The sequence below is a fragment of the Streptopelia decaocto genome, assembly GCF_964273445.1.
Source record: "Streptopelia decaocto genome assembly, chromosome: 4".
Lineage (NCBI taxonomy): Eukaryota > Metazoa > Chordata > Aves > Columbiformes > Columbidae > Streptopelia > Streptopelia decaocto.
The window spans coordinates 9,072,934-9,092,390 of NC_138658.1; the positions used below are offsets into that span (position 1 = coordinate 9,072,934).

A 19,457-nucleotide genomic window follows, 5' to 3' on the forward strand; every position below is an offset into this window, starting at 1 on the left:
CTGCCTGTGGCAAGGGAACTGTGACTGAGGGAGACTGGACTGCTCGAGTGTCAGAAAATGAAGTGTGGAAGAACATCTTTAATTAGTGAAATGGCTTTTTTTTTTCTTCCTTCCAAGAGAGAAGGGTCTCCAACTCAAGCTCCTTTGACACCCAATGCAGTCCACTAAGAAGTGATAAAACATTGTAGTTTTCCTCATCCTTTTCAGACCCCAAATGTATGTGGGTGTATATATATTTACTCATTAAAAAAACCCTATATGGCTCTGCTGGGCCTGCTCCAGTGTTTCTTTTACGCTTGGGATTTGCTCCTGTTGAACTCTGGAAGGAGTTGGATATGAAAGGGGTGCAGCATTATGCTGAATGCTTTATGTACTCAGAGCTAAAAGCATTATTGATTTCATTTGCTATGAAAGAAACAATTTAGACGTATCTGGAAAATGAGGGAAGGAGGAATAAGGAAAAACAAATTAATGTTTCATGCCACATATTTCAATGCAGCAATTTCCTAGCTTGCTTTATTTCTGACTTCCTTTTTATTGTACTTGGTGCGTGTTTGGTGTTGCAGGATTCAAAATGCCCCTGCCTCATCAGGCTGCACAAGGAGTCCTGCTACTTGCGTTGGTCTCAGAATGAAATTGTGGGTCATTTTAGTCATTATATCAGTGATATGGAATCAGAATAGATTAATTTAAAGGGGGGAAAAGTTCAGAAAGAGGTCTAGTTTTGTGTGTGGTGTTTTGGTGGGATTTTTGGTGTGTTTTTGGTTTGTTTTTGTTTCTTAAGGTTCTGGCATAAATATCTTAACTTCACTCACAGTTTTAATTGGAGGAGTATTGAGAGCTGTTAAGCTTTCTCAGAAGCAGTTCCAGATAGTGCTGACCAGAATTAATGTATACAGCATCACAGAATAGTTTCTATTTTTGCATTTCTTTGTACTTCCTGTTCTCTTTAACCCTTGCTCCTATCTTACAATTTTAATAGCACATCAAAGCCTATCTTCTGTTACTTCTTGATGTGTGGGTTAATATTTTCTTACTAAAATTATCAAACTTTATGTGGCTGAAACATTTTAGGCTTCAAGATCCATGTGCTTGCACTACAAGATTTTGTATGCTTAATATAAAGGTTTTTTACTTAGTCATGAAATTGTACAGCCAGGGAAAATACCTCGTCCCTTTCACTCTTAGATCTTGTTATTGCACTGAGGAAGCTCTAAAACTGTAATGGCACTAAATTTTGTCCATTCTATGCTAGAGTGATAACATATTAGAAGAACGAGGTGTGTTACCTGTAATCTTTGAACCACATCGTAAATGTGGCATTTTTTGAAACCCCTTCAGAAAAATAAATCCTATTGTTTCTGACCTAGAATATTTCCTTCTGTTTTGCAGTGACCATTAAATTGCTGACCTGCTTTGTTCTCTACTGCAGTAATGTTCTGCTGATTTACTTTGTGCTCAAAAAGGAGACTTGCATCTGTGCTTGTAATATGAAGGATCAGACAGAGTAGGCAAATTTATCTGAAGAATCCTGTTGATTGTCATATGTGTGGTTATGAGAACGTGGCCCTCAGTTAAATCAGTAGTAAAACCAGTCGCTTACTTAGATGAGACATGGTTAGGTCTTGAACTGAAGTTGACCTAAATCCTTGTGGTCAAATTAGCTTCTGTATTGAACCTATTCCTTAAAGCTCTTAAAGTTTATTGGGGAAAAAAATAATAGGCAGCAAGGCATGGAGAGGAAAAAATTAAAAGCCACTTTAATGAAACATTTATATTAAGTGACCTTTTTGATACTTCGTAACATTAAACTCCCCTTTAATCTTGTAATAGTTACCTTTACAGAAACCAACCAAGCCCCCCATATGGTATTACTTTAACACTGCTGCATTCTGTGCTCTTCACAGTCAGTGCAGCTGAAGACTGCTCTTTAAACTGCTTGAATTGTCATGTGGAGGAATATGACGTGGAGCTGTTGAAGCAGGGGTCTCTGTGTTGTGTTTTGCTGTTGTGATGGTGACACGCCATTTGCTTTCTGCCAGTCCTGTCCTGTGACCTGCCTTCTATCTCTAGTTCTCCCAGCCTTTCCATTCCTGGGGGTTTGCCTCTGGATGCTACTTGAAGTACTGATTGACTTTCTCACTCTGGCTTTGTGCCTCAAGCATCGTTATTTTAGCAGAGCTGTAGTCGCAGAAATATATTATAATGCAGCAGTAAAGCAAACTTAGATGTCATTTTCAACAAAACTAGCTTCGTTTGTCAGCTGGCCTCTTAGGTGGCTCAGCAGAAGTGTTTTGAAGCAGCTGCTTTTGTCAGTTTCGCTCTTCTTCCCCCCTCCCAGCTCTGGCACTGCTTCTCCGTTTCTAATGGTTTTGTACCTCCTTAGTCCATTGCCTCAAATGACATTTTCTGAAATCGTGGTCATACCTGCTCCCCAGTTTGAGGGAAGCGGGAGAATAAAAAGCAGCCGTATGTGTCTGTGTGGTGTATAGCCTGTTGGACGCTGTTTCTTCCACATCGGTGTGGTTCCCCCCTCTCTTCCCCCGGCAAGACCTAGCACCCCAAGAGCCTCGCTGGGCAAAGCAGGAGCGCGGCAGGTACAGGGCCCGCCTGCCCGACTCTCCAGCCAGCCGAGGCTGGCGACAGCACCCGGGAGCGCCCGAGTCCCACGCGTGCTCGTGTGGGCCGGGGCAGCAGCTCTGCCAGGCGCGGTTTAAAGCCGGGGGGCGGTGCGGGGCTGGGGCTGCGTTCGCTGGTGTCAGCGCGGACGGGGAGCGGTGGCGGCGGAACAGGACAGGACGGTACGGGGAGGGACGGGACCCCCCGCCCTGGCCGCGGGCACCGAGGTGGCGGGACCCGGCTGTCCCCACCGCCCTGCGGCGGGCGCGGCTGAACGCGGGGGCAGGAGCGGGCTCGCTGCCCTCCTACGTGCTCGTGTTTCGGATTTGGCGTGCGGTGGCTCTGACATAGCGGGAGAGGGAGGGAGGAAGGCAGGGCTTCCCTGCGCGGCACTGTCACTTCCAAGGAGCGTTGGGAGGCGGCGGCTGCGCCCCCGGCGTGCGGCGGCCTGGCGTGTTCAGCTTTCTGCAGGGAGGCTTTCCAAAATGCGCCGCTGAGAAGGGAAATTCACCAGCGCGTAAGTTATCCGAGGTCCCTTTCCATCTAGAGCGGTCGTAAGGCTGTTTCGTTTGTTTGCTGTGGCTCAGTTTTTATTGGTATTTGCCGATGGCAACCGCGAGACTTGTACTGTTTTAGAAACTGTTGAAATAAATAGCTGGGAGGGATAATCAGAACTCTAATTTTTTCAGCAGAAACAGGAAGTCTGCTTTCTGGCAAAGTAATATGTCAGGCTGCCGGGGCATCCGATAGTAAGCCCCCATTTGAACTGCTAGATGCAGAGAGATTTTTCTGCGGCATCCTGGAGCAGCCTAGGGATGGCAGACACAGGTGCTCTTGCTGAATCTTCAGAAGAACAGTATGGCAGGGGGGTTTGTCTCAGCTGTGCCAGACTGCATTTCTGCAGTCCTTGGTTGAGAATGATTATTGGGAAGATGCAGACTGACATTTGTCAATAATTCCTGTATCCTCTGTAAAGAGTTGTCCAAAAGATTTTTCTGCTTGATGTGATGGGAAGGGGTTGCTAGAGGAGATTGTCGGGCTTTCTGATTATTCTGTTTAAATGAAGAAGGGTTTGAGGGAAGCAAAATGTCCTCAGTTCCGAAGGTTTTCTTCCTTTCCTGTCTTTCTCCTCAAAGAGCCTGAATAGTAGACAAGCATGTTAAGTGCCTTTCTTCCTATTTAATTTCCCTCATAATATAATCGAGCAGCACTAGTTAGTGTTTCTGATATTAAACAGCTCAATGTAGAGGCTGTTCATGTGCAGGTGCTTTACGAAATGATTTACAGGCTCAGGGCTTCGTTGGCAGCAGTGGTTGGATTCTGACTCTGCAGAAGCTGAGGATGGAGCATTGAACAAGGCTCTTGGGTGTGTCAGCTGTTCAAAACACAGGTGGTTTTAAGCTTTGCTTTTGCTTCTAGTTTCCTATCTTTTTGTACGGGTGGGGAAGAGAGGAAAAAATTACCAGTGATGTAATTTCATCTTTCTTAATTTAGTCTTGCTTATGTCTAACTAACCAGTTGATGTATTTTACTCTATTTTTTTATTGTGTTAGGGTGCTGGAGAGGGGAAACCACATTCTAAAAACATGCTTAAACTGCCATGAGTAACTTTACTTGTCTGTGAAATACTCCTGTTACCATTTGCATCTCTCTTTTTTCTGCAAAATGGGCTTGATCTTTGTCGAGGTGTTACTGGAAGCCAATAGCATGTAGTAGCTGCTGGAAAATGGGTTCTTGAGTCTATGTTGCACTTTTTGCTCAAAAACTCATCCACTTTTTTTGGTGGCACAAGGTGGAAGAGTGGGTTAGTATAGAACAGTGAAAAAACACATTTTAACAAGCTCTTTTGCCAAGCTATGTTCACAGTATCCTTTGCTACTTTTTTTTTTCTTTGTATATAATTTCTTCTTCTCTATATGTGCTTTTCAAAAGGGCAGAGCCACAGAAGGGTTGGCACTTGATCATAATTGTTGCTTGAGTTTAGAGCATAAGTCAGTGCTAGTCAGGTCAGCACTGGTATCCTATGGCTCAATGTGAAGCCCGCTAAAATTGATAAAAAGCATTCCGCTGACCTGGAGAGATTTTTGGATCTACTCCATAGCTGCCTGTGTGGGTAATTGGTGACTCTGGATTCCAGCAGTGTGTCTTGGTAATGATTCTTGAACTTGTTTCTAAACTTTAAAATACAAAAAAATCTTACCTTTCTCTTATTTCACTAAAAGCCAGTAAAAGGGAAGCATGGTTTTATTATAAGTCTTGCTTATGGTTTTGTCAGACTACTTCACTGGCTTGAAGTAATCTGCTCACCCTGGCAAGCTGTGGGTAATTTGGAGCTTGGATACAATCCTTGACTTGTCTTTTCAGTCTGTGCATTAAGCTACACTGATATGGTCAATAAATTATCACTTTCAATGCTGCTTGGGGGGTCTGCTTACACTCAGAAGACTCCTAGGCCTGCTACATTTGTAACCTGAAAGAAATGAGAAAAGCCTCTTGTTACTGAATGGCATACTCTCACTGAGTGATTTACTTCAGTACCTATATGGCCGCGTGGACATTGTAATGGATTTGAAAAGCTGAGAGAGCAGTATTTTTGGCGATTTTTCTTGTCTTGCTCCCTGGCAGTTTAAATCAAGGGTGGCTTTACTGTAATCTGCCATCGTATGGACGTGAGACTAGAGTCATGTTAATCCATTTCAGAAGCAGCAGGAGTGGACTCAGTTTCTAACACTTTGTGAATTGCCTTTTTTTTTTTTTCCCCTGAAGGTTTTGAATGTAAATCATAAGTCTATGACTGGAAGAAGATGACTCTCAGATCATAATGATTTGGAGGAATAAATACCAGCTTAAAGTTACTAAATTTTGTATTAGTGGGTAGCTTTAGTCTCATGCTGTAAACTGTTCTATAAGCTCTGTATTTGGGTCTCTTTAATTGGTATCACTTAGGCATAGAGCATAAGCAGATATCTCATATAATAAACAAAGCAGCAGATTTAAGTTAATGCTAATGTGTTTGCAGTCTGAGCCAAAAGCTTTTCAGGGTTATTATAACATGCTGGGCATACAGCCCATCTATCTAAGTGTCTGAAGGAGACAAAAGTTATGGATTGACTCATTGTACAAATCAGCTCATCTGAAAGTCAGATTCCGCTATTTGTTGCCATCAGTAATTTAGTTGTATTAAGTACGGCTGAGGACGGATGGCAGTGTGGCCAGAATATTGAGATGGGTTTTCTGAGATCCCAGGAGCATTCCCTGCATCCCCACAGATTTTCTGTGTGACCTGGGGCAAGTCATTGAATGTTTTGGTAAAACAGAGATGATGATGCCTCCTTCTCTTTCACAGTCTGCTGTGAAAATTAATGTGTTACAATCAATTATGAGAGGACTATATAAATATAATATTAAACAAAGTATTTGAAGAGTGCATGCTCCATACATAACTTGATAATATGTGCTTTGCAAACCTGTCCTGCAAATTTGGTTAATACTATAATATACTTGCATGTAAGCATGCACAGCTCAAGGGGTTAAGTTTTAATTTTGGCAATAAATCCTGAATATTGATTTGGGGTAAATATGAGAAGAGCCTTTGTTCATCCTAAATTCTGAACTGGTATTCAGAGACCATTCCAATTGTTAAATGTGACACTGAATTTTGTTGTGTCTTAACAATGACAAGATAATACAGACTTTGACAAGGACTTACATATGTAATTCCTATGTATTAGGGATAATGCCATGCAAACTTCTTCTCCTGTGACTGCTGCTATTGTAGTCTACAATTATTTAGGCATTTACATTTTGGAAGATTTCAATCTTTAAAATAGTTCAGTCCCATTCATTGGGAGTTTTCAACCAAGTGGAAAGAGTTTGGTTATTTTGAACTGTATAAACTCCTATATTCAAACTAATTCATATATATGAAGTTACATTTTAAGCTTCGTAACCTCAACTCTTCCTTAGGAGAATAAATTGGCAAGATAGTGAAGAACTGTGGGACGCCTGTCTGTTTGGAAGTAATATTTCTGTTTCCTTAGAACAAATATTTAAAGGCTGGTTAATTACCTGGAACAGAAAGTTCTTAATCTGTGCAGCAATTGTGATTATAATTTAGGCCTCCTAAGTGGGTTATGATGCAAAGCAATTAGTCATAGATTAAGGTTTAAAAAAAATATTTTTTTGTGTCTGAAGTCTTATTATAAATGGTGTTAGTCTTCTGATCATACGAGCTGTATACTGGTCATGTAAATGTGATTCTGTTGCTTTTTAAATCCACTGCTTTTGTCACAAAACTTGGCAGTATTGGCTGTGTGTTTGCGGCAGAGGGAAACCTCCCACTTTGAGTGTGAATGTGTACTGGGCATTTTGAGCAGGAGGTGGATGACTTGGTACAGTCTGTCTGAGCGACTGTTGCGCTCCCGAGCTGCGATTCCAGCCCAGCGGTGCATGGGGCACCGAGCCGTCCCTGCCTCCCTTTGGTGACTGGCAGGCATAAACTGTGCCTGCTCTCAACTGAGTCTCCTGTCATTGGCATCTGGAATTAAATTAAATGTTGATAGTTTCTATTAGAAAGAATATCAGTAGTTCGTACAAGATATTTAGAGCTCAAAGTTTTTGCATAGCCAGCTATGCCATTTTAGCTTTTCAGCAGAACACCTGTTCCACTTCCAGAGAAAGCCTTTCGCCTCCTGCCTCTGCAACATCTCTTCTCCATCCCATCCTCAACCTTTGCAGTGAAACTAGAAACTGAGACTTGTCACCCGACTGCCTTCCTGTGCTATTTCATTGACCTTCGTCTGGGCCTGTAGGTTACATTTCAGAGATATTTATAGAATTTGTTTTATTTTAGGTTGCAGAAGTATTTTCTTATTAAGATAATGGCCCTGAAAGTATTTTTCATGTTGTTTGTAAAGCTTCATTTCAACTTAATTTGAAATGACTTTGTCTTCTCCCATTTCCATTTTTCATGACAAAGGCTTTCACTTCACATGTTTTCACAACTTTGTAATGTGATTTTGGAGAGAAGAAGTGAATAAGTTTTAAAATGTATATTTATATATAATTTTAAAAATATAGACATGTAAAAATATATATGTTAAATAGAAAATTTTACTCACCGTTTCTTACTCTGAAAATTAATTTTTGTAAAGTAAGGGAGAGAGAACTTGCATTAAAACAAAGTATCTCCTTTTTAAAACAGTTTAATTTTGAAAATTTTCTACAAAATTTGCAAGTCTTGGAAGTGTTGGTTATCAAGGTGACTATTTTGAATCTAAAGCCATTTTTCACATATAAGAAGAGCATAAGGTGATGATTTCTTAGGCTTATTTTGATCTATAGTACACTAGCTCAACATAAACTGTTTAAAAATAGTTGAGCTCTATTATGATTTTTATTTAGTGGCTCAGCACCGGTTGTAGTAGTTCTATAGTCCTATTCAAGTTCTTGAGCTTCATTGAAACAGCTCCACTAGGTATTTTTCCATCTACTATTTGAAGTTTTGGCTGAAGAACCTAATGCTTTTTCTTTATGGTGATGGTGGGGTTGGTTTGCTTGTGTTTTTATGTTGGTTGTTTGGGGTGGGTTTGTTTTGTTTTGGTTTGTTATTTTGGAAAAGGCATAGGGCAGTGGTGAGATTTTAACACATGCAGATTATAATTGTGAACCATGACTGATTTTAAGTAATCTACCTAGAGGAAAACTACAAAATTAGCGGCAAAAGAATTTTATATATTGTACCTTATACAGAAAATGTAGTTTTTGGGATGTTTTTAATATTAAATAGAAAGGTGTTTCTATTTATTTATTGAACAGAAAATTGATGACTACAGAAATAAGGATTTATCAATTGTTAACAAGAATAGTTGATTCAAGAGTTGGTTTGTAAGCAGATAAATCAATGTTATGATTTGAGCTGAAGTAAACATGGCATTATGGGCTCTTTTCATTTCTCAGTCTTCTTAAATAGTGGCAGCGACTTAAAATCTTAATTGCCTGCAGTTAGAGCGAGCTCTTATTTATACATCTGCGCTCTGACCTGCAGAACAGCTGGGCTGTTTTCATACCACATTTTGCTTTGTGGTTCTGATGATTGAGACAACGAAACAGAACTGGTCCCACAGTGTGGCACTTGGCGCTCTGCACATCTGGTGTATCTGCGGTAAGATCCACAGTGCTGCTGGCTGTTCTGCAGGCTTCCCTGCTGTCACCCCTGGGGTGATGTGTGCTGCAAGGACTCTTACCGGTTGCACGCCTGGAAAGGAAGGTGTCGGTTCAGGTGTCTTTCAGGACACGCCTCAGCTTTTATAGATGTGCTGCTTTGATTCAGGGACAGTAGGAATATCTATAAATACAATTCCTAAATCAAAGTGCTTCTTGCATTGATGAGACTTGTTTCTGTAGGTCATCTTCACTGGCTCCCTCCTTTGCTCTTTCATTGCCCTGAGCGCTCACTGCTCCCAGGCATTTGCACGCTTCTCAGCTTCCTACAGTTAACCTATTAGGTTCTTTGCTATACTTGAGGAATATAAAGCATTTCAACTCTTTCTTTCTGTAAAATGGATTTTGAGTGATTGATTGAAAGGCAATAGATGGAGTGTCATGAGGATGGAGCCAGGCTCTTTTCGATGACAACCAGTGGTAAGACAAGGGGTAATGGGTTCAAACTGGAACACAAGAGGTTCCACTTAAATATGAGAAGAAACTTCTTCACAGTGTAGGTGACAGACACTGGAACAGGCTGCCCAGGGGGGTTGTGGAGTCTCCTTCTCTGGAGACATTCAAACCCGCCTGGACACCTTCCTGTGTAACCTCATCTGGGTGTTCCTGCTCCAGCAGGGGGATTGGACTGGATGAGCTTTTGAGGTCCCTTCCAATCCCTCACATTCTGTGATTCTGTGAGAGCACACAGTGATGAAACAAAATCATCATGTACTATGGAACAAATTATTACTTTAATTTTGAAAAAGAGATAAAGACTATGGGTTTCTTCTGGGTGGTGAGCAGTGTTCAGCTGTTAGTGTTCCATAATAACATTGGATAATGGTGTACAAGCACTTAAAAGAAGAAGGTTTCTATTTCTAGTCTTTGAAATGGCTCACTAATAATGTAGAGCTGCAGCTCCTGGAATTCCTATGCCATAGTGTATGCTGCTGCAGGAGATGTCTCCTCCTGTCCCAAGGGATACTGAAAGGTCCAGTCTTTTCTGCTGTGATTTCTATGCAGCTCTGTACCTTGAAGGAGTATAATGACTCATCCCCTCTTAAATTACCCCCAAGCCCCTCTGCTTTCAGTCCAGCATAAAATGCTAAGTGTATTTTGGATAATGGGGGCTGAGGGGTGCCCAGCAGTGAACAGTGTGCAGTGCAGGACTTCCAAGATCTAAAATATATTGAATTTCACAAACTTAATCTACTGTTTGTGGTTGTGAGTTGTGCTGTTGGTTGTTTTTCACTGGGGCCCAGATAGAGACAGATAGACCTGGTGCAGGGAATCCCATGTTTACAGTACAGTGTACACACAGGCTCACTGACGAGCTGGGTTTTAGCTTTTAAGTATCTGATTCTTTATCACCTCTGGCTAGTTTTGCTGGTTTTTAGACAAATGTTCTGTTATACACCAATGTTAATTGTCAATTTCTAAGAGTTGTATATGATCTTTGGTGGTTCTCTGAAAAGATCTTAGTGTTGTCCAAGGGTTTGATCTTATGTTGTCTCTTGGGTTTTTCCTTAATCAAAGATGGGAAAAATCATCAAGACTTTTGATATGTTGGGTCTTTTCCCAGCTTAATCCATATGAATTTACAGTGTGATAGGTGCATCCTATACTCACTCGATTTCTACATGTTTTTAACCTGGGTCTGAGTGTTGGCTGAAGGACTACAGACCAAATAGCTGCAGTTGTTTTGCTGAAACCACTTTTCAGCAATCTTGAGTTAAATGTGCTGCACTTTCAATTAACACAAACTATTATAGTGACTACAAAAAAAGAGGATAAAACAGTGAATAGATGATGTTCATTTGAGACCCTTCTGTCTGAAGGAAGAAGTGTGAAACATGTGGCAAAAATTCCAGTGCATTAGATTAGTGACTACAGCAACTGTCTTCTCTGATGTTGATCAGAACATTTTAGACTAAATGCATTTTCTTGAACACCTGCCATTTTCACTGCCTGTCTGAATTTAAAATGAAGGTTTTTGAAGTCCAGGATGTGCTGGTCTTGATGAAAGGTGGGGAAAAATCTCTCAGTTGTGATTCTATTCAAGATGTGTTTTTGATCATAAGATTGCGGTCACTTTGGCAGACAATACTAAAATGAAACCTCGGAGAATTTGGAAAATATTACGATTTAGGTCTTTGGGGAAAAGAGCAAAGGCCTATCTTAAAATGATTTAAAACCATTTCTGCTCAAAATTAAAATTGCTTCTGTAAAAACTGAATCTAGTATTCAGATTTAAATTGCTGTCTAGATTGGGTAATTCCATTTAATGTCTAATGCTAGCAGTACCGAGTAGAAGGTGAGTTTTAAATTATAGTTATGGTTTTTGTTCTCTTTTACTTGAGTTGATATCAAGGTAAAGCGCACTGCAACACAGTATTGGATGTTGTTTGCAATAAGCAGAATTTGCTTTTGCTGATTGAATGACTGTCAAATAACAGTAATTTCTTAGTGTTTCACAGCAGAATCTATTGTTTACCTAAATCCTGGTATTTCATGTGCTTGTTAATTCTAACAGGTGTGTTGGTAATGACTACTGTAGCACAGCATATTCAAACTCTTCCCCCCTTTTGATTTTCTGAAAAATTTGTTCTTATCTATGCTTATTTCCCCCAACTGTACATGAGCACTTTCTATTTGCTTTTTGAACCATTTGACTACAAAATATGAGAATATCCTTAAATATAGGAGACTCTTGAGAGCAAAGAAAATGCAAGCCATCTTTTATTCTGCATCAGTTAAAATATTTTTAGCTACTTTTTTGAATGAGGTGGAGCTGGTTTGACATTACAGTTTCAAAGCCAGTTGAGATGGTTGCGCTTCCTTCATCAAACTGCTCAATTCTATTGTCTCTGCAAATTACTGGCTTTAGGCTGGGTTGATGTGTTCTGCTTTAAACTATGACCCATAGACAGCTGAAATATAGAGAATGGAACTTAAATTGAATAAAGGGAAGAAATCCTGATGAGCTTACCCTGTTTGTAAAAGACTGATAGTGTTAGTACACTGACTCTCAGTTTTGTGAGAAGGGGCAATATTAGCAAGGCATTTTAAAAATTAATAATTTAGTTTCTAAATGTGTGAAGCTGCTATTACAGCTTTAACTTGCTCTTCCAGGCTGTTTTAGGCCTCCTTTTTGACTGTCAAGATGTATAATATGTAATGCCTCCAAACATGGCTTTAAGTACTGTGCAGTGACAATTATATTAACGTTATACATTTAGGCCTCATGAAATAACTTTAATTCTTTCCATGGGAAGGTGATCACTGGTTAAAGGATAACCTTGATGTTTTGGAAATGCTGACCACAGAATTTTTTTTCAACTAAAAATGTATTTTGGCATATATATATATAAAAAAATTTAGCATTTTCATTTTTTTTAAGTGCCTGTTCTCTGTTCGGCTCTCTATATATCTGTCTGCTGAAAAGAAGTATTTAGAACCATCTATGGCAATATGAAAAATGGTTTTAATACAAACATCAATCAAAAAAGGAGGGGTGACAAAGGAAAATAATTAGACTGTAGCTTCAATTGTGCATTCCCGTGCAAGGTGCCCTGACTTGCCGCAGCGATAGCAGTTGACTCCACTGGTCTTGCTGCAGTTGATGGCTACATGGCCAGTTTCACCACACCTATAGCACTTCACTTTGGTGCAGTCTTTTTGAATGCGTCCAAGCTCTCCACAAGAATAGCACTTCTGCTTGTCTGCGTGGTCACAGTCCCAAGCCAGGTGGATTATTTTTGTTCAAGATGCAGGGCTGTTTGTATGTGAACAACACTGGCTGCACCAATGTTTTTCACGTCACGGAAAGAACTTGCACCTGCTTCACGTTGCTGTCTCAGCTGTTCATGGACCCAATGTCCTTAAGTATCCATCAGAATGACAACCCTCCTACTATTCTGTTTCATCCTAATGGCTTTAAAAAAACCTTGAGGGTGATAGAGGGGAAGACCGAAAAAAATATTGGTCTCCGAATTGATTAGACCAAACATGCAGTTCAGAAATTTGCTTGTAATTTCCTTTATCTAGGCTGCACATCTTCTGTTTTGCACATGAAAGATGGTAAGCAGAAAGGGAAAACAAATAATTAAATGCTATAGCTTATGCGGAAATTTTGAATCTTATTCTGCTCATGTTTTTAGAGCTTTATTGCAAAAGCAAGCATACTATATGGGTAGGGTGTAGTGTTTTTTTTTTTTTGTGGGTAGGAAACAAAGGACAACTTTAGCATCTTTTAAAAAAATGCTCGTTTCTGCTTTGAGAAGTCTTTCCATTGTACATCAGGGATAATGTTATCAATTTATTACTCAAAACTTACTACTCTTAAACTGGGAAAATCTTTTCTAGAATAATGAAGCATTCAAAATTGCTGGAGAGATTCAGACATGCAATTTCTATTAATTTAAATGGGAGCTGTGTGGGCTCCATAATCATTTAAGTAGCTTTGAAAAAACTCATCCTTAATGTGTTATTTCCTTGCAGTAGTGAATGTTTATAGTCTGCTTTGTACAAGATTAAAAATTCCCTTTCATTCTACTGAGAGCACACCTGAGAGTGTAGAATTTATATTTAACAAGTGTTATGAAAAATTACCCTATTCTTTAAAATCAGTATGAAATATTAATCTAAAAATGTCAATTAATATTTAAAGGTGATGTGACATTTTCCTGCATTTTTAAAGAGTGAAAGTAATTAAAAGGCTGTAAGGACTAAACTATTTAGTTAATAGAAGAGTTGTACTGTGTCTGTGAAATTTGGATCGGATTTTTGGTTTCATTTGGTGAAAATGCAGAGAAATGTGGCGACTTCTTAACCCCTCAATTTCTGTAACCTGGAATTAGGTCACTAGTTTAAGGTGTGGGAGATTTCATTAAGACTTATTCTGGATGTGTACTTGAAAGATTTTTAAAGTTTCAAGTAAATAATGCATTTTGACTGGGGGGAATGGAGAAGGAAACACTTGCCCCAAGCAGGTTTGCAGGTGTGTGTGTTTGGCTCTTGAGGAAAGCTTGTGGTTCTCCTGTCACTGCGGTTGGGTGCAGCTGGAATTGCTCCTAGTTTTCATTTCTTGAAGGAAATAATACATTCCCAGCTTTATCCCTCCTTGTCTTTTTGGCCCAATACTGTTCTTCCTACTTAGCCTTCTTCTCTCCTTCATTGCCATCTCTTTGTGTTCAGTCTCCCTTCACATTGCTTATTCCGAGATTCCCCAGGATTCTGGCCACCCTTCTGAAATTCTGGTTCGAGTCTACAAAGCTCACCTGATTGGAAATATTTAAATTACTGAGAGAAGAAAAATAAAATGCATTTTGTATGCGAAGGAGAGATGTGCTTGTAGTAGTTGTTACCTTACTGCTGTTATTCTTGATCTCATTGTTTCTCCGATCCTGAGTCTCAATGTGTTGGCCTGTAAAGGTGTTTAAAGATAAGTCTGCCATGTTTTTTTGGGTATAAAAACATCTGGTATAAAACATCTGGAAGAAATTCAGCTTTCAGCTTTAGATATTTTCCCCACTAGGCTGGCTGCTATTGTCTTTTACAGAAAAGCTCACTTTTAGAAGCATAGAAGTTCATTAATAATTTAAGATCTTTATAAATGTTTATCAAGTTGAAAAAGAAGTAGATGCTTACAAACAAGTACCTTTTTATACTGCAGTGGAAGTGAAGTCTGCTGTTCAAATACCATTTCAGTTAACCAAGTTATGAAAACTAACATCAGTTTAAATGGTGTGGTTGAGTATTCTGTATTTGGTATGTCAACATTGACAGCATTCATTTTATTGGCTGCTTATTGGTTTTCTGTGCTTTAAAATGGAGATATAATAAATTGTCTTTATTCAAATACAGCATAACATTTTAACTTGTGGAACATCAATGCAAAACAACAATGAAACTACACGTCTTTCTTATAAATTGTAATTTATGAGCATAAAGGTATTGGAAGTGTAAAAGTCAATTAAACAGGGAAGTTAGATTGTTTTTCAATCTGAAGGCATTGGAATTAATTGGACTATGAGTTTTCATAGTTTGCCAAGTATCCTAAACTAATGTAGTAGATTGCATATTCTGCTAATTATTGTAGAATGCTGCTCAATTAAAACAGTACAACCAGAAACAGTGATGCAGGAGAGGATTCCTCTGTTGACAAGAGAATGCTTGCTGAACAGTGGTGAAAAATGTCACCTGCTTCAGCACACCAGGAAAGCCAGCAGGAAAACTCCACTGACCTTAGTGGCCAGAAGATCAGCCCCTTGGGCCTGTGCTCCTGATCTTCTGACTCACCTGCTGTGCAGCTGCAATCAGAGAGACATGTGGCACTGCAAAACCAGAAACACAGCAGGTGTTTCTCTTGGATGCAAATACAACACGTGGATACCGTGGTTATGGCATCACACAAGAATGCAGACATCGGATTTTCACATTTTCTAAGTGAATTTTAAAACCATCAGACTTTAGGTGGCTTTCTGGCCGTTCAAGATAAATTAAATGGCAAGGTATTTCTGAAGTGGTTCTGACATGTCTTCTAAAATTCAATTTCTTGAGGCTGAAATAAAGAATAAACCTATAGAAGTTGCTGAGCCTGTTGCAATGTGAATGTAAGCACCATTTTTGTGAGCCTGGATTCAGAAGCCAAATGGTCTGCAGGTGCAGTGAGGTCCAAACACTTAAAAGCTGTATTGAGGCTTTATAACAGGTTTTTAAATGCACGCTTTCTGCCAGTCACTTTGGAGGAGTTGCTTTGGGTATGGTGTTTTGCCTCAGTGTAGTTGAAGATGTGTCCATATGGAACGTATGCCAAGTTTTTCTAATGGAGTTGCCTTAAGTTAGGGCAGGATCTACAAAAGTGAGGACTCCAACAAACTGCACATTCATCAGCTCCTTTAACTGTTGTATCTCCTGGATTATGTCTAGATGGATGTTGGTGTCTGTAGGTGGTCAAGTCAGAAAAAGGTTGTAAATCTTATTTAACTGCAATAAATACTGTTCTGCATACACCCTGGTTCTTGGAGGTAAGGGTCATCTCTTGAGTGGATCAAAATGTCCTGTACCCTGACTTAGCAGAACTGGAGGACGCGCTGCACCTCTCAAAAGGCCGTGCTTTGTTCCAGTGGCTCTCTAATTAGCGGCAAAAAAGCAAATGGGAAATTTTGTTAGCACAGTTGGAGGGGATGTTGAAACACTTCATGCAGGGCTGAACTCCAGTTCATTACTGTACTGTAGGCAGCTTTCAATACAGTAATGCCAAAACTTGGGCTGTGTAGTGCCAAAGAACCAGCTATACCAGCAAGCTCTAAACAAAATGCAGGCGCCTATTTCTTTGGCCTTTGGCAGCCAGTTAATTAAACCTTGTGGAGTTTTAAACTGTCACTTTAAAACAATGCAAGAGAGTGCATCAAGGCAACATTGTCAGTGTCTACTCTTGCTAACTTAGAAACATTTGGTTTTCTGTTCTCACTCTGTGGATGTAAAACTCTGAATCTTTGTGTGAGAAGACTAGGTAATTTTCACATAGAATATTCTCAAATTTGGGTGCCTTGTGTTTCAGGTTTTGTCCCGTGGTCTAATTTTAAGAGAAGTTGTGTTTCTAGTCCTTCCCCTCATCCCAATTTGTGGTGGGTCAGAACCAAAATTTGACTTTGTAAATTATTTTAGTTGTGTGGCTCTTTCCTCTTGCACCAGCATCCCATTAACAAGGTAGGACTTCATGATGAGACTGTATTAGGCTGACGTAAATCAGCAAAGCTCTTAAGTTGGAGCTGTGCCTTTTTTTCCCTTGCTATTGGGGATTTGAAATGCTGCAAACCTCCAAGTTGATTTTTGTGTATATGGGTTTATTATTTTTCTTCTGAACCTGAGTTACCTGTGTAAATCATCTGGAATGACTGTATCATCCAAAAGGACACAAAGAGTAAGAAAGAATATCTCAGTGGGTCTGCAAAACGAAGACTTCTTGTATTTTAGTGGTGTGTAGTTTTGTTTTGTTTTATGTGGTGTCTGACGTATCAGCTGGAAGAAGCACAGCGTGTTATGACTTCTAAGGAATTTTGAGTTCCAATAGGATATTTTAGAGGATCATCTCTGCAGTTTGGATTCTCCCATCTATTCTGATTCATTTTTTGCAGCTTTGTTACAACATGTGACCAGATATCAGGTGATGCATATTCTTCTGGAAATAAAATTATGTTGCAGTAGAGCACAGAAGGTATCTTGCTCCATCTTAGTAACATTTGAAATAGGGACAAGAAGGTTGACTTCATGATATCAAAATTTTGATGGTATTACCGATTGGCAGGAGCATCCTTCTAGTCACTTAAGAACAGTTATTTCCAGGCTTAACTGGAATGAAAATATTATCTTGCGTTCATTTTCTTCTTCTCTCGAGATTCCGTCTTGTGTGTTCACAAAAATGCACTGCTGCTCCCTGCCCAGACTCCCAGAGAGATAAATCCAGCTTTTGTTCTACCAAATTCTTTCAGCCTGGCACTGACAACGCTAGTGGCCTCATCTGATTAAATCTACTTCACTGCCGTGCAACATGACAAATGCTTTTGGTTCAAGTTGAATGGTAAAGCTTTTGCAAACAAGAAAAACAGTTGTCAGCTGTCACTGTTGTGGTACCAAACACACATTGTGCTAGGACAAGCAGTCTATGAGGCGTAGAGGAGATCAAATAGAAAACCTACTTAGGGTACATCCAGTTCTATTAAGACTTGAGTGTATTTTTATCAAAACTTGTTTAACAACAGAGGGGAGAACATCTGTCAGTAATTCTTAATGTGGAAAAAGACTGTCTTTTGCTCTCAAGAAAGACAGCAAATTGCAAAATTAAATGATGCTGTATAATTTTCAAAATAGGAGGCTTTGAAATCTTAATTTGCTTTGCTTACAAATATAGCTTTTGACATTTTTTTTTCAAAAATTATAATAAAATGTTTAAAGGAAAAAAGCTGTGTCAGAACTCTAGAGGAAGCTATTTGGCTGCAGAGTGGTGGCTCTTCTTTGGAAATTAAGGTATGAGAGTGAAATGGGGTTAAAAGCAATAGCTGGGTGTTTGGAGTGACCCTGGTTATTGAGTTTCTTGTGCAAACATGCACACGTGTTTTAAGATAATAGGCTTATCTGAGCAGATATATATTTCTGGCTAATGTAAAATATCGATTTCTCCAGCGTAGCTAGTGCTTAGTCACGCATTATCACACACTTCTGAAGTTCTGCTATGGTAGTTGGTGGTACCATTGTCAAAGCAACTGTCTCTGGCAATATTTCTTACTGTTCCAGAACTCTGGATTAAGTCTTTCCAGGTTGTGTGTTCTTAATCTTTGTGCCATGTTCCTGCCCACCCTCCCTTCCTCTGCTGAAGAAAAAAAGTAGAGAAAGGTTGTTTATTACAGGACATAGGACAAATCAGGATATTTCTCTGTGTGTGTGTTCTCCACTCTGTTCCTTGTTTTCTTAGAATAGATTTAGAAAGGAGCAAATACTAGGTTTTTTGTTTTCCTTAGATGATTTGTATAACGATAGCTTTTGAACTAGAGCTTGTTTTGAACTCTTTAATCTGTAATATTATAGACCAGCCTCAATGCTACGCCGAATTTATGCTTAATCCCAAACCAGATGGAATTCAGTTGGGCATCGTGCAGGAAGTCTTGAGTGTGGTACAGTGCATGCTGACATTTTCTTTTGGGGCTGTTCTTCTCAGATACTATTCATTCCATCCGGTTGGTTTGTGTTGGGGGTTGGTTTGTGTTGGGGGTTGGTTTGTGTTGGGGGTTGGTTTGTGTTGGGGGTTGGTTTGTGTTGGGGGTTGGTTTGTGTTGGGGGTTGGTTTGTGTTGGGGGTTGGTTTGTGTTGGGGGTTGGTTTGTGTTGGGGGTTGGTTTGTGTTGGGGGTTGGTTTGTGTTGGGGGTTGGTTTGTGTTGGGGGTTGGTTTGTGTTGGGGGTTGGTTTGTGTTGGGGGTTGGTTTGTGTTGGGGGTTGGTTTGTGTTGGGGGTTGGTTTGTGTTGGGGGTTGGTTTGTGTTGGGGGTTGGTTTGTGTTGGGGGTTGGTTTGTGTTGGGGGTTGGTTTGTGTTGGGGGTTGGTTTGTTTTTTAAGTTAAATACAAAGTCCAAGTAGGTCAACTTCTATTGGAAGTTTTTTGTTTTAAAAACAAGTCACACAGAAAATACTTCCCTGTATGTGTTCTCTACCACATTCAGAGATCTCATGTATGGAAGGTGAGGGGAGCAGCAGCATCATCCTTGAATTATGGCCATCACTCTCAATTTGGCCTTCCAAATATAGACCCAGAAATTATCTGTGTACATTGCTGCACTAACCACTTTGTACAATCGGATTGCGGGCATGTCTGCCTTGCCATTTACAGGCAGACCTGCCCACTCACTCCATTTTCCAAGCTGGCTGGACACCAGCCAGTTCGGACCCACAGCTGTAATGTGCAAGCTAATATAATAAGCGTTGCAGAAAGCATGGGCTAACCTAATGAAACTGGCAGGGCTTTCAGAGCAGAGCCTGTTCCTGCTGCAGATGCGTCAAACCAAGGGGAGGCAGGCAGAGCGCAGCAGACACACGCACCTTCAGATATGACAGCTAAAGGGCATGCTGCCTAATGGTGAC

At 40.0% G+C, this 19,457-nt stretch overlaps 1 protein-coding gene across 6 annotated transcripts in view; it reads left to right on the top strand.

Moving 5' to 3' along the window:
- The window catches only part of ANK2 (ankyrin 2), a gene marked incomplete at its 5' end in the record, with an annotated part of 366,277 nt that overhangs the window by 22,902 nt on the left and 323,918 nt on the right, over window positions 1–19,457 (top strand). The window contains one exon of one of the 6 annotated variants that reach the window (XM_082051517.1): window positions 3,016–3,136. The exons of 4 other annotated variants lie outside the window; for them this stretch is intronic. Of the gene's footprint in view, window positions 1–3,015; window positions 3,137–19,457 lie in introns of those variants that run through there. One more of the 6 variants, XM_082051528.1, reaches the window with a different exon arrangement.